Source organism: Columba livia, chromosome 2 (assembly GCF_036013475.1).
Source record: "Columba livia isolate bColLiv1 breed racing homer chromosome 2, bColLiv1.pat.W.v2, whole genome shotgun sequence".
Lineage (NCBI taxonomy): Eukaryota > Metazoa > Chordata > Aves > Columbiformes > Columbidae > Columba > Columba livia.
This window is the reverse complement of record NC_088603.1, coordinates 151,599,763-151,622,607: the sequence shown is the minus strand read 5'-3', so window position 1 is coordinate 151,622,607 and position 22,845 is coordinate 151,599,763. Positions and strand designations below refer to the sequence as shown.

The 22,845-nt window shown below is 43.4% G+C and overlaps 1 long non-coding RNA gene across 3 annotated transcripts in view; it reads left to right on the top strand.

The window, feature by feature from the left end:
• Positions 1–6,618: 6,618 nt before the first annotated feature.
• Positions 6,619–22,845, top strand: part of LOC110362457 (uncharacterized) — a 132,505-nt gene continuing 116,278 nt past the window's right edge. Inside the window, exons 1-3 of one of the 3 annotated variants that reach the window (XR_010470798.1) lie at positions 6,619–6,740; positions 14,160–14,227; positions 21,424–21,598. This is a non-coding gene — a long non-coding RNA (uncharacterized LOC110362457). The remainder of the gene's footprint in view (positions 6,741–14,159; positions 14,228–21,423; positions 21,599–22,845) is intronic. The other 2 variants (XR_010470799.1, XR_010470800.1) reach the window with 2 other exon arrangements.

The window sequence follows — 22,845 nt, the reverse complement described above, 5'->3', positions numbered from 1 at the left end:
CAGAAAGCCAGGAGCATGGCAGGGCAGTATGATCTTAATGAAGATGTGAAGAGCAGAAGTGCTGAAGCAGGTCAGTTTTGAACACTGTATGATAATTTTCAATCTGAAAATTTCTGAGATAAAGCCCCCCAGGACGCAGAGCTACTCTGGGAAGATATCCTTGTATGCTTACCTGGTTCTTTGCTCGTCTTCTTTCTGCCTGTTCTTAGCCCCTGCCAGGAACAGGATGCAAGACTAGGTGGACTTTTGGTCTGACCTAGTGTAGTTGTTGTTATATTCTTGTGTTTTGTTAAGCTATCTCCCTCTATTTTCAAAATGTACTGGAGAGGAGGAGGTACTTTAAAGTCCCGTCACTCTTCATAGGATACTGAATGAGACTCAGGGGAGGGTCAGAGGTTTAACAAGTAGAGACTGGCTTAACACAGACAATGAAGTCAGCAGTATTCCTTACAAGATTGACTTATTAGCTGCATAAACCTTATTATCTTTCAACTAAATGGCTTTATATCTAATTTACTATCTGATAAAGGGGTAGTCTGAAAACCAATACTCTTTTGTAGTTATTCAGTATGCTGCTTATGATTCCCTGCTTTTATTTATACTGTAGTTTATCATTCAAACTAGTTGATTGTCATAGACAAAATGGGAAGATCATGTTCTTGTCTCAGCTTTGCTGTAGTTTAAAAAGAAAGTAGGTGATGACATATTCTTCATTATTGAGTTGACTGAGAAGAAAGGCAATTAGACAATTCATGCACTGAAGGAGGGAAACCTTATGGAAATAAGCCCTATCCCGAGACAGTGTGGTGTCATCTTGATAGTGTAATTGAGATTTTTGGGTTTAAAAGAGAAGAGAGGGACTCTATTTTATGATGTTACAGACCTTCTTCTGAGGTCAGGGTCTATATGCTCCCTTTTGAGCATGGATCACGTTCCACACTCAAGTCTGCAGCCCTTGTCCTCTTACATTGCAGACCCTGGGAGCCTTGCCTGCAGGGTGAATAAGTGGGGTGGTGTTGACCCTGCTGAGGTGCCACCACACACCACAGAATACTTTCCTGTGATACCAGGCAGCTGGTGTCCCATGGGGAAGTGGGATGAGTTTCTTTCATCAACTGCTCTATGCATGCGGACAATCATTTCAGGTTTTGTAGGCACCTAATTACTGATGTCTTTTAGCAGGCAATATGAATGGAAATTGTAGGTCAAGGAACACACTGTACATTAGCTTGGTCATTAGTCCACACTCTTCTGCCTGATACTCCTATCTGAAAATACCAAGTTTCCTCATGCTTGCCATCTTATTCACCTGAGGCACTCACAGACAAGTGCACATATGTCACCGCATATCTCAGAGTCCCTTGTCCTGCTGCCTGCTAACAGACATCTCTATAACTTCCCACCTTAGCTAGCATCAGCAGAAATAAACAAGTGCTCCTGTTCTGCTGTTTTTCCTGCAAGGCTTAACATTTTATCTTAGAGCAGATCCCTCCAAGGATGCTATGTTTTGTATGAAAAGAGGTGCATTTTCCAGTGGTTTTACTCTGGGAATTCAATCAGAAGGGAGAAGAAGACAGTAGGAGGTTTGTTACTTCTTGTATTGCCATGACAAGATTCCTCAGAACTCGTTTTGTAGATTAAACTTCCTGGAAAAGGAGTGTCCCTTACATGTGTATTATAAATATGGACGGTATGAGGAGGTACTTATATGACTTCAGTTCTTCCATTATATTTATTTTGAATTACTGGCTTTGTAACCATATTATCTGTAGGTCCTGCACTATTTTATTTCCTTATGAAAGGGAACATAAAGAGAAAGGTGTTAATATCTCATGACCCAATTTAGCTGGAGCCATACTCTTCTTCAGCATCACAACGGCTACGTCAGTGGGGAATTCCCAGGCCTAGTGATTTGTCACTCCTGTGCTTAGATTCCCAGTCATACACCTCTATATTACACATAACCAGTCCCACACCAGCTTTCACAGCAGCCCAGGTGGAATTACTCTCTATTGTGCTCAAGTCTTTTATGCTTGGTGCAAAGAAAGGGCCAGAAAAGACTGAACCTCCTATAATTTTCGGTTGTTGTTGGTTCACCTTTCTGACAGTGACAGGTTATATACACCTCTATCACCTTTTCTCTTTTCCAGAATATAAACCAGCTAGCCTTTGACATCAGGTTGAGGAGTGATCTAGATGCCAAGTTTCGCTCTTCTTGGTATTGTGCAATGCTCCCACAGAGCCCTCAAGCAGAACATTAAGAGCCTACACAACCTTAAGCTGAAAACTAGAGGTGTTTGTACAATGAGGCAGCAATTTTGAAGATTATGCCCTTGAACGTCACTGTTTCTTTGTGGATGGGTCAGAAAGGTTTCATGTCCTCTTTCCCAGTACTGCAAGCCAGCTGGGTGGAAGCCAGATCCTGTCTAGAAGCTGTGCATCATAGTATTAGCCTGGGCTAACAATTCCTGCCTAGTGACAGGGCATTTTAGCTTGGGCTCAGTGCCATGTTAACACAACTGGACTAAAACATGTCTGTTTTTGTGGAACACACATAGAGCAGAAGTGAGACGGTGAGCATCTACCCTGGCAGCCTGTGTCTTCTTCATGTTCATCTGAGGATGTTGCCCTGCAATGATTTTGCTTGCCTCGGCACAGAGAACTGAGTCCAAATAACCTGAACTGAAGGATTCTGGCAGCAGGACTGTCCTTTCTCACAATCAGATAAACAGAACCATCCTGTCTTCTGCATTTATCCTCTGCTGATAGCTCAGACTCCAGAGTACCTAAAAATATAAAGGTTTAAGTGTATCTGAAGTTACAGGGTTTATCCATTTATTCCCAAGCTCTCATGACTATATCTTCCTCAAAATAAGTCTTTTGTTTGGGTGGCTCTTCTGGACTTCCATCAGTACTCCATCTGAAGAAGAAACCATAACGATTTTTTTTCCTCCTCCACTGCTGTCCTTTTAGTCTCGGAGACCCCGAGGATGCAGCTGGAAAATGTGTTGGAATTTTGGCTTACATTCCAGTTAGAAATAGATAAATCTGTTTGAACCTGGTAGTGATTTGACTGGAAGACTCCTTACCACACCCAAAATAAATGAAATGAGTAGTTATAAATATGCTCTTTAATCATGGAAAAGAGCCTTGTATCCAAATTTATTCAGATTCCCTTAAAGACATGGCCAAGTTCTCCTTTCATCATCAACAGATTTGCTTTGTGTCTCTCAGTTAGCTTCCTTTAAGTTGCACCACTGGTTTATGCTAGAGTTACAGAGACATCTTGCTCCAGGCAGCTGAGGAAATGCCTCCCTTTTCCTCATTTTTGGTGTCTTTTGTTATTTCTTGTATGAACTGCTATCATAAATATTTAGATGGAAGTGGCTAATAGGAAAATTGTATGGTTTCTAAGTTCAATGAGCCATTAAATAGGTTCTAATAATCTCAATAGAAGTTTGGAATATTTAATAATGAGAAGCAGACATATAGGTTACTTGATTGCTACCAGACTGTCTCAGTAAATATTGTCAGCAGCTCGTACACTGCGTGTTCCTCAAACACCCTCAAAGAGAAGCCCCTGGGGATGGGGGAGGGAATCAAACAAATCACGTATAAACAAAGCGCTGTTCAAGAGAACATAGCCCATTTTTCTGAAAATGCTGTTCACCACATGCTTTTTATCGTCACTGTGGAAGGTTTAGAGGTTTTCTCATGAGCAATTAGAGACCTAATCAGACTTTGCATTTATAATGATTTACACTTGTATTATATGTAATAACATCCTGGGCTTCAGTGGCCTTTTCTAGAGCTGACACTCTCAGAAACTTGAAATTTGAGATGTACAGGGTTGCCTTCTCCAAGGCAAAGCATCATCCCCTCTAAAAGACCAGGGAAGATGTTAGCTTAATCAAATTACATCAGCGCACAGAGCCAGGTGGGAATCTTTGATTAGCAGCATCTCCCTCTAGAGCCCTTCTCTTCGTTGACTATGTAGTTTAGGAATTGCTTAATTAGGGGATTGAAAATTAGGTGAAGTTAGGATCCTAATGTACAGAGCCAGGTCTCTATTTGATCTATCCAGTGCAAAGAGTGAAATATTTTTTGGACCAGGTCAAGCTACTCAGAGACCTGGGATGTGTTTCTGCAAAATGTTCCTTGAATAAATATGAGGCAAACACATTCCATACCTTGGCCTGTGAGATAAGGATAAACTAACCAAAGTGTTTTTGTAACAGACAGTCTTCTAACATCCTTGTTGGTTGTCAGATCCTGTGGCCTCTGAAAGGTGGCAGCAAAATGCCTCTGACTACAGAGACCCCCATGCCAGTTACATGTTCTTTGGAGGTTCCTTTCTGCAAGCAGGACCATGTCTGTCCACCTTTACAACCATTTATGATATTTGATGAGACAGATCAGAGCTTCAGGTGGTACAGCTGCAGGAAGCAATAAAGTGATTATACATTCTCCTACCTTGTGTTAATTAGATAAGAGCTGCTCACATGAGCTGCGTTGTGCGGCTTTTAAGTTTACACTGGAGGAAGCGAGAGGGCAGGGAAAGGAGAGATGTTTTATCAGCCCTACACCTTCCTTGCCCTTATCTCTTTCTGAAAACGATAGATGAAGTTACTGCACCTGTAATCCCTGATGAGTGAACAGAAAAAAAAGAATGAATGCTGTTTCCAAAACATTTGCAGCAGGGTTGCATAATCTTCCTGCGATTCGAGGAGATCTTGCAGGCTCCACCTGGCCAACGGTTTATGCAGCTGTAGTTCTTGGAGCTCTGGCCATGCCCACCTGGATTTTCTCTGACTTAGCAGGTGTCACCTGCCATTAAGCAACATTGTTCCAATGTTATTTGATTTGCTGCACACGGATGCACACACCTTGTGTAGGGTGGGACAGTTATCCCACCGAAGACATCCATTGTTTAGGCTTGTGCATCATGTTAGTATTAAGAAGCTGATGAGCTAGGTCTTCTGTCCCTCAGACCACTATTTGTTTAGCTGTCTTTTGGTGTTTTCTCTATCTGATGAATCTGTCCTCTATCTGTTTGAAACTTTTATTACATTAGATATTCAGTGTGGGATCTTATACTTGGTTGTATCTTGCACAGCTTAAGAGGACTCTGGGGCACAATACCTGTAGATGTCACCTTGATAATAACTAAGCCTGCATTTCATGGCATGTACATGTGTGTAATTGGTTACCTCTTGCATATTTTAGAAGACTAAGCACTGCCATTAAGCTCAGTGATGGACACAAACACCTATTGATCAGCTTCAACTACATAACAAAAAAAATCAACTACATAACAAAAAAAAAAGCATATTCGGACCCTATTTTCAGTGATTTCTCTCTAGTGATACTGGTGAAAGTACAGTGCTGGAGAGAACATCCAGAATTAGATGGAGTAACTAGTACCATGCATTGCCCTTTCAGACAGCTTAGGGTTCTTTACAAATGGTGAGTCCTATATTTGCACAGAGTTTGTGCTATATTTAGGTCCTTATCAGGGAATCTGATCTGTGTGGGAAGTCTTTCACGCTTGTACTGAAATCTATTAACAGCAGGGGCCCATCCAGGCAGCAGCACCCACATGAATCCAGCTAAAGGGTAGTGGCATATATACCTGTATGTATATAAATATATAAATAAACCCCAAGCATTAGTCACAAAAATCTTCTTTTTTTCCAGATTGGAAGGAAGCTGCTTTCACATATTGCGCTGTGGCACTTCAAGATAACTTGGAGTCCTTTATCGATCCAATGTCATTAGGATAGAGGGGGACAGATGGAAATTATGTGCCTGGAATTTCACCAGAGCTACTGAATCACATGCTTGGTTCTTCACCCACCTGTGATCTCTGGTACACTGTACCATTAAAGCTGTAATCGTCATTAGGATGGGCCTCACTTTTCACAGCCAGCTATGAAATAGGTGGAAGGTTCCTTATTTTTTAATTCTTCAATATCCACATGGCTGAAAATTCTAGTGAGTCAGAGGCTGCCCTTCTATTCCCTGGTCACACCCAAACAGCTGCTCTGTGACAGAGGACTTTAGTGGCTGTACTTTCTTACTTCTTTCAGGATGAGACAGCTGTCTTCAAGACTTGCTTTTGGGAGCCCAGTCAAAGAAACCAAAGGAAAACCTTTATTGATAACACTGAACTCCTGCATGCTAACTAACTGACAGACAAATGAGGTGTCAACTGTCCTCTGTATCATCCTTTAATCAGCTAGCAGTGGAGATCTGAGATTCTTCCCCATCATGGTAACAAGTGGAAAAACATAGTGGAAAGAGGAGCATATTTTCTGTGCCAACTTGCAAACGTGGCAGGCTTGCAAAGGTCTGACTCTCTTGCAAAGCTTCTGCCACTCCAGCAATAGTTAAGTGAAGCTGAGCTGTTAGTAGTAAGTGTAATTATTTGCAGCATGTGTATACCCATGCATGTCTCCGTAGTCCTCCATCTGGGCTGCCAAGGTCTTTTCCTTGCAACGCCTCTTGTTCTCTGGCTCTAATAATAGCCTCATTGCGTAGTTTTAGCTGGCACCTTGCTCATGACTGCTAGGCAGGGCACTGCTTGAAATTAGATACAACAGGCCGGCTTTCAGAGGGTGAATGCTGAGCCTGCAATTACGAATTCAAGTCTGCGAAACCACAGATGCAGCACGGTTAGGATGGTTTCTCAGAGGTGTGCTGCAGCAGAGTGTGGCTGGGCACGATGACTGATGTATGGGGTAGGTAAACTCATACCTCTAGCTTTTCATTTGTGGTCTCGGGCTATGATCAGACATGTTAGTCCAGATAGAAGTGAGACAGGGTAAGAGGTTATTGACCCTGTCTGCTTGCATGATCATCTTCACTGCTCTGAGTATTCCCATCCCCTCCCCTCCTGAAATAACTGCTTATGTAGTCCCTTCCTAGCCTGATCTACCCTCCCCACCAAATAATGCAGGTTTAAACTTAATAACATAAATAACATTTATGTATTTATCTATTGATTGATTGATTTTCTGAACTGTGTGTTTTCGGAAGAAGTAGGTTAAGGCTGGGTTACACCAGTGGGTTGGTGAGATGGATTACACCAATTTACCATCACTTTTGCCACTCACATGGCCAGATACTCATGTTATTTCTCTTATACCAGGCTCAGGTGCTTATCATGTCCATTCATGAACTTTTTGCTAAGTGCATAAGCTGAATCAGCTCTCCATAAGGGTTAGATGAGCACCAGAACTGATGGAGCAAAGGACTGGACTGTGCAGTTGGGCAGGGAGAAAGAGAAAGGAGCACGATCATTTGCTGACAGCATGTGGCTACAGGTGTGAGCAGATGAGGCAACCTGGGACTTGTAGGAAACATTTTTTGTATAGTTGCTTTGCTAGATCTGGAGGGTTGGTAACTTCAGTACATGAGAAGAGATTGATGATGAGTTGACAACTCCCCCCACTAGGGCTGGTGGCTGCCCAGGTCCTTATTAGAAGTGTTCAGTGAGATAGAGGTCTCTAAACGCAAACTTTTGAGAAACCAGTCAGAAATTTGTGGCTTCCTCAGGCTACAGCAGGAAACACCATCAAAAATGAAGGACATGTTCGGTGAAAGCTGTTGAGCATGCTTGATTGACGGATGCTTCAGAGTGCCTGTCTCTTTGAGGGTTTGATGGGATTCTGGTGGGATAAGGAAATGCAGTTACTGTTGACCGCTGCCTGGGTCCTCCCCCTGAGCTAGGTCAGGGTGGCTTGGCAGAGAGCTAATCCACTGACCTGCAAATATGGACTGCCCTTCAAGTGGTGATGAGAATGAAAAAGAACAAGAGTTAGTGGCTAAACTCAATCCTTTAAGGTCTTTTCCAACAAAAATGATTCTGTGATTCTCTGGGATTTATTTATGGTATTTGGATTTGTTTGCCCACCTATGTCCTGAATATTAAGGGTCCCCAGGCTCCTGTAGGAGAGTGGAGAGCTGGTCTGTGACCTCTGCAACACACCCTTTGAGACAGATGTGCACCCATGTGCCAGTGAGGGGCAAATAAATACCTTTGCTGTTCTAGTTCATAAGTGTAGGTAAATGAGAGGACTAAGCTCTGATCTCCCTCAATTTTCAACTCAGACGTCTTTGTAACCCAGCCTGCTTCTATTTATACAGACAAATGTCAGCTCAGCAGGATAAACAGCATGATTTCCCACTCTCCCTGGTGAATAAGCTGGCCCACTTTGTTACAAGTGATTAGGCCACTAACTCACCAACTCCAAACAGGACTAAACAGGAATTAAATGCTGTGGGGAAGATTTGTTCAGTGGCATTTTAACATCTTCTGTTCCTCAGGGCAAGATCCATAAGGCTCTTGGTTGTAGCCAATGACCTGTTCAAATTAACCCTGAGCACTTCATTGATGAATGTGTTGTGCAATTTCACCTGCTCTTTCCATCAGACTTTTCAATCGTCTCCTATGTAGTTGCACCCTTCATCGCAGCTGAGAGCTACAGTAGCTTTAAAACATGAGGAGTAATGGAGCTCATCTCTAATTGAAATGAACACCTTAGATTATACGTTGGAGCTTCCTGTTTTATTAGAGGTTGTTCCTTTCCCCTGTGCTGTCATTGGAGAAGTTACACCACAAATTTGCAAGTTCTCCAAATAATAATGGCCTTCTGGTGGAGAGACCTGGGCTAGAGGAGTGAGAACCCTGAGAAACACAATGTCCCAAATACTCCATCTGCCACACAGCCAGGGTGTATGCAAGCCTGGAGGATCTCAGCAATGGGAGATGCTGATAACTTGGTCCTGTTCCACAGCCCAGCTGACATGGAGCTGTCTGTATCTGTAGGACCCCATCAGCCCTGGTATGAAGGAGCTGAAGCTTTCATATTAATGAATCATAGAATCTGGGTTGGAAGAGACCTTCAAAGGTCATCTAGTCCAACTTCTCTGCAATGAGCAGGGACATCTTCAACTAGAGCAGGTTGCTCAGAGCCCCGTCCAGTTTAGCCTTAAATGTCTCCAGGGATGTGGCATCCACCACCTCTCCGGGCAACCTGGGCCCTTATTGTAAAAAATTTTTCCTCATGTCTAACCTGAATCTCCCCTCCTTTAGTTCAAAACCATTACCCCTTGTCCTGCCATTACACACCCTTCTAAAAAGTCTTTCCCCGTCTTTCTCAGAGGCTCCTTTTAAGTACTGAAAAGCCACAGTGTCTCCCCAGAGCCTTGTCCAGGCTGTACAACTCCAACTCTCTCATCCTGTCCTCACAGCAGAGCTGTTCCAGCCCTCTGATCATTTTTGTGGCCTCCTCTGGCCCCTCTCCAACAGGCCCATGTCTGTCCTGTGCTCAGGGCTCCAGAGCTGGACACAGGACTCCAGGTGGGATCTCACCAGAGTTTTGCTGACCCCTGTCTGAGACCAGTGCCTCGGAGCCTGTGTGGTTGGGAACATGCTTGGCCCTGACAACCCCGCTGCAGGACAAAGCTGCCAATGCAGCTGTAATCCCAAACCCAACAGACCAGAGAGGAACATGGCTGAAACTCGTGGCTCTGCTCTGTATCTACTGTGCTGTTGTGGGAGCAGGGTGCTGTGAGAGCCCAGCAGCAGAGTAGACCTCATCCAAAATTTTCTGTTTCCTCCATTTTCTAGCTTTTCTTTCCTTTGCAGACCACTGATCAAATTTCTTAAAAAGGCTCTAACACCTGTCTCCTAGCTGCCTGGGTTTTTCCTCGTCCTCTGCACTTGAGTGGGCTCTGCAGCTTTGCAGGGACCTGTGGTCACAACTCCAGGCAGATGGACCCCAAGCACACTGGGGAAGGACGTCCAGCTCCCCACCTCTGCCAGCTGCATGTAGCCCTGTCAGGATTTATTTTACACCACCTTTGTAAATAAAATATGTTAATATGGATTTGCAAGTTCTTTGCTTTTTTTGTGGGAAGACTTGGCTTTTCTCATGGCTTGGTTACCACTACCACAGGTCAGCTTGCAGGACATGCTGGGAGAGTCCTTTGTCAAGTGAGAGGCCAGGGTGTCTCTGTCTCTGCAGGTTAAGATGCTCAGTGACTCACTGCCGCAGAGGTGGGAAGGTGACTTCGAGCAGGCACAGCCTTCAGCTGCCAACAGGCCTCTGCAAAACAAATGTGACCCCTTGGTGTATCATTTTGCTATTTCTTCACAATGATGTAGGCAAGGCTGGTGTGATGCTTGCAAATTAATTTCAGTCCCTGGCTGAAAGACGCCAGGGAAGCATTAGATAATGAAGGCTACACAGCCTCCATGCCTCCTCTGGGTGGGTGCAAAAGACACCCTTGTGTTTCCTCACACTGTGATCAGTGCCATTCAGAGGGTTTTAATGAGTTACACAGAAAGTTAGGAGCAAAACAAGGAAAAAGGCAATCCTTACCCTCCTGTGAAAGCAGAACCGTAACAGCCCCTTATACATAGATAGTCAGGACTGGAGAAGAAAATGGCCTCACCCATAATTTATGGCTCACTGTATAGCCACAGAAGCTTTACCGCTTGCAAATACGACCCTTAGTGGGTTATTAACCTGACTCTCAAGAGGCTCACGTTAACATATCCATCCTCCTGTTAATTAATTAGCTGAAATATGCATGCCTTCCTCTGACGCTAGCTTGCAAAGGGTAACATGAATTTTGATTACACTTAGTCTCATGCGAAATACAACAGACGCTCACACTATGTAAATACTGAAAGGCAGCTTAGAAACCTCTGTGATCCAACAGGATCTGAGCACAAGTGCTGGTGTCTGGCAATCCGTAAAAATACTTCAACACAGAGCTGCCGTGGTATTAAAAATAAAGTCGTGTTTGTTTCATCATAGGCTTGGTTTTGACAGGAATGGGAGCAGTTTTAATACTAATGCCAGTCAGGCAGTAATTTTACTGGGGCACTATCAATACTCTTTTCAAACTTTCCTTATGAAAGAGATATAAATTTATTTGCACCCAGAAACCTATCGTCTACAAAGCTGCTATAAAGCTTTGGCGGTGAATAGCTGACTTCGAATGTCCTGCTACACACCTTTCCCAAACATTTGATACGCAGCAGGTGAATGCGAAAAGCTTATCAGTCCAACCCAGCATTATATCCTGTCATAACTTTGCACAACAAAGGAAGTTTCTGTCCTTGCGGAGCTTTGGTGTTGTGATATGTACTGAAGCTCCTTCAGAGAAACCACTTTAATCCTTGGGAAGCCGAAATCACAGAGAAGGGGACAGGGATATTGCTCCTGCTAACTGCAATTTTATCAGCACCCAGCCATATCAAAGTGCATGGGTGCAACAGGGTAGGCAGCTGCGGGCAATAGAGGGATGCTTGCCCTGGCTTCTGCTTCAGCAGAAGAAAAAGAGAGCCTGGGCTATGCTTCCAGGGCTACATTTCACTAATCTAGTACCATAAAACAGGAAATAAAAGGAAAGGCTGAGATTTATGTTTGAACTTATTTGATTATAATTTCTTTTATTGTCTCTTAGGGAGAGATATTGTGGACAGTGTTAAGTTGGGGTTGTTGAGCAGGAGGGAGGGATGATTCCTTGGCCACCATGCCACCACAGTTATTTTCTGCCTTGTGAAACTTCTGGAGCTTTGCAGCATAGAGAGCTGGGCTCTGTAAACACCTGGGCTTGTTTGGCATCAGCATGTCAGGGAGGAACAAACTCACCCATCTGAAGGGGACTGGAGCTCTGCTGCTTTTGTGCAAGTGGCCAGTGCAGAAGGAGATTTGGACTTCATGTGTTTTCATGCCAATCGAATGGTATTTGCTGAGCCTGTCAGCCTTCAGATCTGCCCCATTCCCTGCTGCTGGGGGGTAACAGAAGAGAGTGTGTTCCTCCTCTTCCCCACCAGCCCCATTTGATGAGGGGAGAGCACAACACCATATCATAGAATCATAGGATCATTTTGGTTGAAAGAGACCCTTAAGATCATTAAGTCAAACCATAACTTAACTCTAACACTAAACCATGTCCCAAAGAACTCATCTATACATCTTTTAAACAACTCCAGGGATGGTGACTTCACCACTTCCCTGGGCAGCCTGTTCCACTGCTTCACAGCCTTTTCTGTGAAGAAATGCTTCCTGATATCCAATTTAAACCTTCCCTGGCACAAATACAGGCTATTTCATCTCATCCTATCACTTGTTACTTGGGAGAAGAGACCAACCCCCTCCACGCTACAACCTCCTTTCAGGTAGTTGTAGACAGCGATAAGGTCTCCCCTCAGCCTCCTTTTCTCCAGGCTGAACAGCCCCAGTTCCCTCAGCTGCTCCTCATCAGACTTGTGCTTCAGGTCCCTCAGCAGCTTTGTTGCCCTTCTCTGAACTCTCTCCAGCATCCCAGTTTGCATCCCCACTTCCGACCAGAGCCTGGCAGGAGGTGGTGAGTAGGTCTTGACCGCACCTCAAATGCACGAGGGGCACAGAGCAGCAGCACTGGCCAGCATGGCAAGAAATAATCCAAGCATGTTTGCTCTTGTGTGTTCCTTGTCTGAAGTGCATGTGGCTCCTGTCCTGCCCTTGGTGTGCTGAGGCATTCTCCATCAGAGGGGACAGCAGGTGGGGAGCACAGCACCCATGGGCATTGATAATACGTGTATTCGTATGGTCTGCATTTCACTTTGGCTGTGCTGGAGGAGAAGAGATGAAAAAAATTGGGAAAACAGATCCTCTGCAGACACCGTATGTGTAAAGTACGAACCAAAACAAAACCACTCAATGTTCATGGGCATAAACATGAATTGAAACAAATGCATTTATTAAAAATGTCAAAGGTTTGGGGTGAGTCAACATTGTTGGGTATTAGGAAAAATCTGGAAAAATTTGACTGAAAAAAGACTCTGTATAAACAGCGAGTGTGAATGTGTGTGCACATTTATGTTCACGTGTACACACACACCTCTCTACTCCAACTGTCTTTAAGGTGCAATGTCTTATGCGGGTGTAGAAAGAAGCGTGATCTGCAAGGGGTTTTATTCCTTCAAATGAAGTCAGTGGGGGAGTGTGTGCTAAATGAAGGTTTGTCTACATACACAAATTGTTTCAATTTAAGTAAATTGGTTTCTAAATTAATTTAGTTAAATCAGTGCAACCCCTTTAGTAGCTAACATTGATTCAGCTTAATTGAGTTTGTTCCCAAATTAAGCTAAATCAGCATAAAGTGCTCATCAACCGATTTGAACATTCACATTAAGGGCTGGCAATTTCTACATGTAAGCCAGACCTGGGTGACTTGGGGGAATATCCTGATATCCCCAGTGTCCCTGTACTCTCAGACGGTGCAGTGACCAGGGAGTGCTGCTCTGTCCTCTGCTCAGTGGAGGTGACTTGGGGATGGCTACCTCGAGGAAGGTGGCATCAGCAGCTTTACTTGCTCTTGAGCTAAGCAATGCTCTTGATGGGTGACACTGTAATTTCATTAGTGTCCAGTGTCACTTGAGAGCTTCTTCCACTATGATTATGTACCAAGTGAATGACAAAAGTTTTTATTGCCAGCCATCTGTAGTGGATTTCAATCAGACCAACAGGGTCACAGCTTAAAATACTCCTGAATAATGTTTTTGAGGAGAAAGCAGCACAAATTCCCTTATGTTTCTTCTGATCTGGAAAGTAAAATTCTTAGAATTGTGGGCTGACAATATACCCTTTATGTTCAAGGAAACATAAAGCATTGCTTAAAAAAAGAGATGCAAATTGCAGACAGAGCTGCCTATTCAGTGTTATTTCCTCCAGAAGTTTTTCTTGGATATTGCCTTAGTGTATAGTAATAATAGGACAATATTTCTTTATGGGGTGTATAATTCAATTAAACATATTAATGAGACAGTCACTTTAAAACAAACATATTCTTCACATCCACTGTCAGAAAAGAAAATGTTTTGCTTTGCAGATGAATCTTATACATACTAGCCAGAAGTTGACTGTTAACCAGGTTAATGTAAAAGCTACTGTAAATGGCACTGGAAAAACAAGGGAAAATAAATCCCTTCATATTCCTTCAGAAATATTGATTTATTGTGTTTGCTTTAAGAAAGAGTACTACAATTCAGCGGATAGGGTAAGAGGATGAGTATTTAATACGTTGTGTTTCAAATGAGTATTCCCTCTTCCATTCTTTTTATTTTTTTTAAATAAAATAGGATTTCTGTCTGACAGGTCAGACTGGAACTGAAAGAGATCAGCCAAGAGGGACTCCGCTCTGCTTCTACAACAAAGGCTTCAAGGTTTTTTTTCTGTTTGTGTGGTGGTTTTTTCTTTTTTTTTAATAGCAGGAAAATCTATAAGACTTGGAGGACTTCAAGAGATCATGAAGTCAGGACAGCAGCAAAACTGCCTCTTCAAGGGCCCCCTAAAAGTTTTCACATCAGGCACGTGTTGTGGACAACAGAAGGTCCTTGTTTAGTAATGAATAAAAGGCCAGCAGTTTTGCTTCTCCACAGCCAGATTTTTAAGCCATAATTGGATCTTGTAACACTGCCAAGGTAAAGGCAGAGGGCCACGACAGGGAAGCCTGACACTGCAAGTGAACTGAAACTAAATATAGTTCTCATGCAGTTTAAAAAAAACTCACACATCAAAGCCCAGAGCACCCAGCCCCATCCGAGACTCTTGCAATGGAACAAAATGAGAAAATGACGATGATAACATATGTATTTTACTGCATAGCTACAGGCAGGCAAATGAAATAATCCGAGCGTGGCTTTGGCTGGTTGTGATTAAAGATCGCTGCGCGCCAAGTGATTTGAGACAGAATCCAAACCCTGGCTGCTGAGGGAGCTGCTGGGCTGAGGAGCTGGGGTGAGTCCCGCCTGTGCCTCTGCCAGCGGATCACAGTGATTTGGGGCTGCACAGTGAGATTGTATCAGTCCCCCTGCAGTAATAGACCTGTTTCACATAGGCTGTTTCAATTGCTGGGTATCTGAAAAGCAGTCGCTCCTTTCCAAATGACAGTGGTGTCTGCCACAATCTGTAATTTCTCCTCGTGGGCTGCGGTGTCTCCCCAAGACAGTGTGGGTCTCATTGTGCAATGGATGATTTGTCTGGGTATGGTGTTTGGTAAGTCATCCCCAAACACAAAATGTCTGCAGAAAACTCAAGTGGGACTTGCAAAAGGCATAATGCTGTGAATATGGACTTGGTTTACTTTGGGATTTTTTTTTAAGGGAACATCTAGTAGTGACCTAAGATCCTAGATAAAAGCTATTGATGGGTAAGTGCAGATGGGAAGAGCAGTCAGAGAGAGGGCTATTTTTTGCCTTAGGATAAGAGGCTGGACTAGTTAACTTGCTGATATTCCTTCTACCCCTACACACTACAAAGTTTGAATGGCAATTGTCATGCCCTCTATGGCCAGATTTATTCAGAACTGGGAATCTGGTTGGCAGCATTATTTAGGAGTTATCTGGCAAACTGGACTCTGGGTTGAGGCTCAGGTAGCTCTTCCCCTCGCTCAGACAACATATGTTCCTCAGTTGGGTATGCACCACAGAAGTGGAAATGAAAGAAAAATGGAAATGAACATCCTAGATATTTTCCAGCATGGGAAGCAAAAGTATTAGAAGTGGGAAGCTTTTACAATGTTTTGCATTTGAATTGCACCTTTATCCTAAGAGATCAAGTACTTCACACATAAGTACGATCTGCACCCCACTCAATGAGGCCATTTCTGGGGTAGAGCACAGGAGAGGAAGATTATATATATCCAGAGACATAGGGGGAAAAACACTCACAGGAAAAGTGGGCATCCTTAAAAGTCCATGAAAAAAATGGCATCTAGAAAACCTATATAAGGTACAGGCTGTGTGGGTTACCTTTTTCTATTAAGTGGAGAACAGAAGTGAATTTAATCCAGTCGGAACTGCTGTAGATAGTTTCCCTGCTGTTAGGGCTTCCAAACCCTCTTCCAAGAAGTGCAGTAGATTTATACTGCACGTGAAATGTCTGTCTGGCCAGAAGGAATTGCACGCTTGACTTCTGAGGAGAAACACTAAGGAAATAGAATTTTCATGAAGAAAGCATCTGTTGGCTTTGATTCTTCCCTTTCATGGGAAAAAATGTGTTTTGAAAAAATGAGGTTTTCCTCATATGGTCAATCAGGAGCTACTGCCCTTCAGCTCACTCCTTCCCTTTAATATACAAGGGGATTCCACAGTCATGTTCCTGTTAAATCAGTTGGTGTTTAACCCAGGATGAAGCCTGTGTGTGGGGGTCTGTCCAAGTAATTATATACTGATTTTGTCTATCTGTTACAATACAAGATTCCCAGCTTTTCAGCAACCTGAATGCCAAACCTGAGGTTTTTGTTGTTTTTTTTTCATTTCTGCTCTTGTCTCTATGTGTGCATGTGTCTTCTATTTATCCCACATGCAGCTTTTCGGAGAACAAACTCTTCCTACATCCTTTCATGTCTTACCAAATACGCTTTGTATTATTTAAGTCTATCACACTTTTATCCACTTTAATCCTAAAATAAAATAATAAAAGCAATAACACATAGCAGCAGACTTGTAAGCCTTAATGGTAGTTTGGTGGAGAACACCATGGGACTTGAGGAATGATATGGAAGGTATAGATGGATGTCATTTCTCCAGGAGGAGAAGAAGGGAGGCAGTGGGTACCAGTGGTTGTATTTGGGAAGGAACAGAACAGAGACTAGTTTAACATTTTGGGTAAAGGAAGAAAAACATGGGCAATTATCATGGGCTTTGAACCTGATACTTATCAACTCATTGGGACAGGCAGTGGATAGTTCTTTTTGAGCAACAGGAAGACACATCAGTAGGATGGCTCTTTTTAGTAGTTAGACATGATAATTGCATTGATACCTCCGCCAACGGCAACACAGCTATATAGAGCTGGGCTGTTATGTTCCTGAATATGGTGAAGATGATGCTGTTTCAGAAAGTGGGAGGAAACGGGCAGGGAAGCAGCTACTTTAAAACCATTTCTGACTAACAGAGAAGAACAGCCTGACAATCTGAAGGTTGGTGGTAATTTGGATGAAAGCGAGCATGAAATGATAAAGTGTATTATTCCAAGGGAAAAAGCTAGACCAGCTGAATATGGATAATGACTCCAAAAAAGTAGACTTCAGCAAACCTGGGGAACTGGTAAGTAAGGTCTCTGAGGAAAATAATCTCAGGGATAAAGGAATGTCAGAAAGCTGGCAGTTACTAAGCCTATTTTAAAGGCAAATTTCTCTGATGCAGAAGACAGATTGGAAACAGAGTGAGAGACCTGTAAAATTGCCTCAGGAGCTCTTCAAAGACCTGAAAATGAAGAAGACTTGACAAATGGAGAATGCAGAGACCCCAAGCAGAGTTTCCACTGAATTTCTTTTCCTACCATAAGGAGAAGTGAAAAAGGGAGCAGGCCAGAGACCGGCTTGGAAGAGTCCTGGCCAAGTGCTGCAGCAGAGGAAGCTGCCATGGGATGTCATGTGTTGTACAGGAGAGTATATGGTATGAGAGAGAAGCTGATGAGTTTATGCATGGGTGGCATGGAGTGAAAGGAGCTATGAACGACCTGAAGGTGTGATACCACAGCATCCAAAGACCATAATGAGCACATTGCAAGACTGTCAGAGCTTGCAGCTTTTTTTCAGTCTAGTCGGATAATGAACTTTGTTTTCCACTTTGTCTTTTGTGCCCCAGCTTATGCCCTTCCAGTAGTGAATACATCAAATCAAGTTCTCAATGTGAATTGGAGATAGAAATGTGATTTCCCATGTTTGCTGCAGTTATGAGAGCCAAATCAGTAGAAGAGACTGATTTGCAGACTTCTCCAAAACTTGGCATTTGGAGGAAGAGTAGACTGTGCAGTGCTACACACAGGGACAAGCCAAGAACATTTATCTCTGCAGCCCATTCCTGTGGTGACAAAGAAACTACAGTAGCTCTGCAGCTGGCTCTTCCTGGGAAGTTCCATGGGGTCACTGCTGGTTTGGGGGAAAGGTGACTAGAGGGTTTTCCATAGGAGAAGACCGTATGGCTGTCCGTGCAGGTTGAGGAGTGGAGGCCGTAGCTGGTGGGGAGCAAGTTGAGGTTTCCTGATGAGAAGTCACTGCAGTGCGGGACAGGGGCTCTGGGATGCAGGGCTGAGCAGCAAGATCCTGCCAAGGGAGTGTGGGAGGCCAAGGGATGCCCACCTCCCCTCTCCTTCCCTGGGCATGAAGAGGCAGAGCAGCCCCATCAGGCTAGGAGAAGGCAGCCTCTTTGCTCCTTGCCCCCATCCCAGCGTCTCACTGAGGGCCTCCTGCTCCAGCAGCACGGTAGGGAGTGCCGTAGTGGCACACCCTTTGCATGGCACTGGGTGGGTCTGTCTCAGCTTTAATTAAAGCTATTATTAGTGCTGTTATACTCAAAGCTCTCCTTGAACAGGAGAGTGATTGCAGCTCCCTAAGGAGTAGTCGGAGTCCTCCTAGTTGCGACGGTGACCCACCAGCCTCCACGGGTCTGCAGGGTTATCCTGCATGGAGCACTCCTGATGGGGACAATGATTTGCCAGTGCTTACAGGTCTGCAGAGATAGAAGAGATACCACAGGGCTTGAAGGAGCCCAAACTTGCCATTTCGCTACCATCAGGCGTGTGTTTGAAGCTGGTGTTTTACATTCCAGGATCAACTGCTTGATTGCTAATGAATTTGCCTGATGGAGCAGGGACGGGGAAGGGAAGACATGTCATGGCCATGTACATGTACATGGGGAATCAGGACTGTCAGATGAGGTGCCAATGCGAAAAGGAGGTGGAGGGAAGGATGAGTAAGAAAAGCCAAGTCAACGCTGGCTGCCTGAAGGTGGGTGGGGTAGGTCACACTGTGAACCAGGGTGAGCCCCACGTCCAGGATTTACAACCAGCCATGCTGTCTTTCCACACATTAAATCTCTGTGTCCGGCAGAGCAGAACCCTTTTTCCAGGCCACAGCCCTCAGGAATCTGTTGAGAAATCCTTAGGTCTTTCTGAATAAGGGTTTACACCAGGAAATGTACTGGCTTATACCATAGAGCTATAAGCATAGTAATCCTACTAGTATGATTTCCCTTTTGCATATCTTATGGAGGACTAGAGTTGCCCCCATTTCTGATGCTTTGCAAATTGTGTATGACATTATGCCATTGAATATACAAGTGTTAAATGACAATGAACTGTTTATTCATTACTTGCATCCCTTGATTCTTGGCTGATTTCCACCTGGCCTTCAGGAGAACTCTATATTGATCAGGGGCTGTATGCTCTTGCAAGCTCTATACCACAGGTCACTCATTTTAAGGACAGCAGACCTCAGTGAACTTTGAAGCTGAGACTAATATGCTTGACTCCAAGTTGTTAAAGATATGGTATTAGGAACATGTTTTCTGTATAACAACACCCGATTAGTTTCCTCTCAATTATGTTCCTTACTTGGCAAGCAAGTTAAGGGCCTAAGACTGTGTGCTGTAAATAATCTTTGGAAGCTTTAAATAGCTATGGTCAGTCATTGTGTGAATAGCAATTTCACAAATATATTAGCTGTTGAGAAATAAGCTTCCAGCAATAGTCGTAGGGGTTAAAGACTTGAAAGTCTAAACCCAGAAGGCCCCAAACTCAATAAGCAAACACAGAAAGTCCCTGTAAGCAAGTAAGATGCCATCGATGTGTGCAAGAACAAATGGGGATCAGAAATTCCTGCGGGCCATGTCCCAGCCTGCCGTTCCCCAGGGCACAGCTGAAGGCAGCGAGCAGAGGTGTATGAGCAGCACCAAGCCCCATCAGGGGCTGGGGGTTTGAGAGGACAGGTGACACTTCCAGCAGCAGCTGGCAGAACCTCTGACACTGCCACCACTGCAGGCAAAACTTTTGGTTCTCATTTACTGAGAAGCAAGTAATAAGTTTGAACAAAATCTTGACTAAATAATTTTGAAAACATAGGAATAAAATTACTGGGGGGGTTTCAGGGCAGGAGTTCTGAAAAACTCTGCAGGACTTAGTTGTACTGCAAATTGCATTGTTTGGCTTAATTGCAGCAAGACTGATTTTTTTTTTGACAAAACTGAACCCCCAAATCAACATCAACTTGCATTGCTGTTTTCTCTACCTAGTAGTACACTTGATGTATCCCATTTGTTTTCACTCGATCAGCTAGCATTAATGGCAATGGGATTCAAATGCAAAAAGACTTTTGTTATTGAATTTCAATTGAAATCTTTCAGGCAGACATAATAAGAACTTGTCAGTGTGTGCTAAACAGTTTTGCTTGTTATGGTTTCAAATGGAATAAAAGACTGATGTGGATCCCTTAAGCTGATAAAATTTGTGACTTCCACATCAAGAAAAGGCACAGATTTTGTAATGCCTTGGTGAATGTAAAACTCCTCCTTGAGCCAAAGGCCGTCTAAACAGAGGAACCTGAAGTATGGTGATGGCAGCAGCTTGGCAGTGAATGCACAGATTAAATATTTGCTAGAAGCAATAAAACCAGCAAGTGATAATTTGCTACACACTTTGAATAATGAATGCTTGAAGTCTGAAATTTTCTGTGTATTTTCTTCGTGTTTTGAGGGCTGGAGTCAGCAAATATCAATTGTCCTCTCCTTGAGTCATGAGAAAGATTGCAACTCAAGATCCTTTCTTCTTTTAGACCATGAGTACTTACAGCACAAGTTATAAAACTGCCTGTTTTAGTGCATTAGATATGAAAGATTCTTAGTGTTTTGTGGACTATGCAGTTAAGAGAAGCAAAGCGTCTCACACTTTTGCTCTATCTGTTCTCTGTGCTTTGCATAGTCATTGATATAAAATATTATGATAAGATGTAGTACTTCCCAGCTGTCCAGAGAGTTTCTCCAAGACTTTTGCTTAGCTAAGAGAGAGAGCAGAGGCTGGATAATATAGGCCTGGAACAGGACACCTGGGATCATCAAGTTCCAGGTTCTGCAAGTGAAGGCCGTGCTGAATTGTTTGTGTTTAATTCAAAAGTCACGAGCTGTTCAAGTTCAAAACACTTCCCGACTCAATGATAAACTGCAAGCAGTGAGTACAAAAGGCCAAAGTCTGAAGTTAGCTCTTTTACTGTGTACCTGTGAACCTGTGCAAACCTTTTAATAAACAATGCATATGTTACTACTTTATCGCTACACTTGGGCAATTCATATTTCTGATGAATGCTTCATTCCTTAGAATGAGGATGTGAGAGTGAAAAGGAAAACACTTATAGTAGAGTACAAAGAATAATGGCAAATGAGATGCTTCGTACTTTGAAAAGTGTCATCATAAGTACTTATGCTAAGGAATAAAATGCTGCCCTGTTGTCTTGACCGTTTAAGACATCCCAGGGTGTTTAAGGTAGATTTGACTTTAAAACAGGCTGGCAGAATGACATGTTGTATAGGACACACAGAGAGGAAAACAAAACAACCCTTAAAACTTCCACTTTTTCCTTTAGGTCGACTTCTATTTTTCTCCTAACTATGATGTTGGAAGAGCCTGAACACTCCGAGCCCAAGCCACTGCCGAGGAACAGCCACTTGTGGAGGAGTTTCAGAAACTCCAGCCATTAGTCAAGGGGTCCTCTGGCTGGAGCATTTTGGTAACCTTGGCATTCACTTCTGATGTAGAAGGTACAAATCACTTCTCAATGTCAGTGCTTCCTCCATCTGACTCTGGAGGTTTGGTGCTGACATTCTTCAGTGTTGCCTCAGCAAATGGCTGCAGAATGTTCATTTGGTCCCTACAATAACTTACATGTCTCTCTTCCCTGGGCTTCCTCTCGTTGACAGGTTTCCATGCCCTACCAATAACCATGACAAGTAGTATGACAGGGAGGAGGGGAAAGACAGGCATCTCCTTCCTAGAGAGCTTTGCTGATGACGTGTGCTGGCGTTAGATGCATTGAATGCGTTTGGGACTCCTGCTACTCTGCTACTGAGCTGGTCAGCTGTTACAAGAAGACGATTTCCTCCCAGACACAAGAGTTTTGCTGAATTTAGGCATCTTAGCCTTTTATGCAATACCACCAACTAAATTATTATAATCTCGCTAATGTAATAGCCACTTCTTGGCATTGTAAACCAGGTGGGTCCAGCACTTACCAGCTAGCACAGCTAAACACACCAGACCTCCCTCCTTTGTCTGCTAATCTGTCATTTAACCTTAAACTGGCTTTTCAGAGTTCTTCAAGGCCATACTTTATTCACATCCCTGAGTCTCTCCTTTGCTGTGCCAGCTGTGAAACCTTTGATGGCAGAAAAGCATCCCCCTGTTGCAATAATTCTGCTCATATTACTGTCTCTCATAGTTCTCTGTTTTCCCTTTACTACCCTGCCAGTCTTAAGCTATAGAGGCTTTGGAGCAGCGACCATTATTTTGTAAAACTTCTGACATTCACAGTTGGACTTTCTTGTTGTAAAGGACCTGGTCTGAAAGCTCCTATGGCATCATTCGCTTTGATACAATAATATTTAAAATTAATATGAAATCCCATTTTTTTAAAAGTGAATGTAGGTGCTAGACTTCTGCTTGGAATGATTCAGCTGTTTGACTTTGTAGGGAAGCTGTAAATAGCTCTCATTTTCTAATTATATTAGTGGAGCAATCTTTCTCCCTTTCAACTTGTGTTTCTTCACCTGAAATTTACATTTATCCTGGCCTTTATTATGGGTTTGGTGAAACACGTGAGCTTGAGACTCTGTCTAGTCTAACTAACAAGATTAGAGCTAAGCATGTCTGACACCAAGAAAAAGAGATGCTGAGCATCCAGTGGTGGATACACAATCTTCTAACTCAGGTCTTCCCCAAGACACTGGTCCTTACAATGATGATCTCTAGAGGCAAACCAGCAAAGGCCATATTTAGAATTTGTTTGACT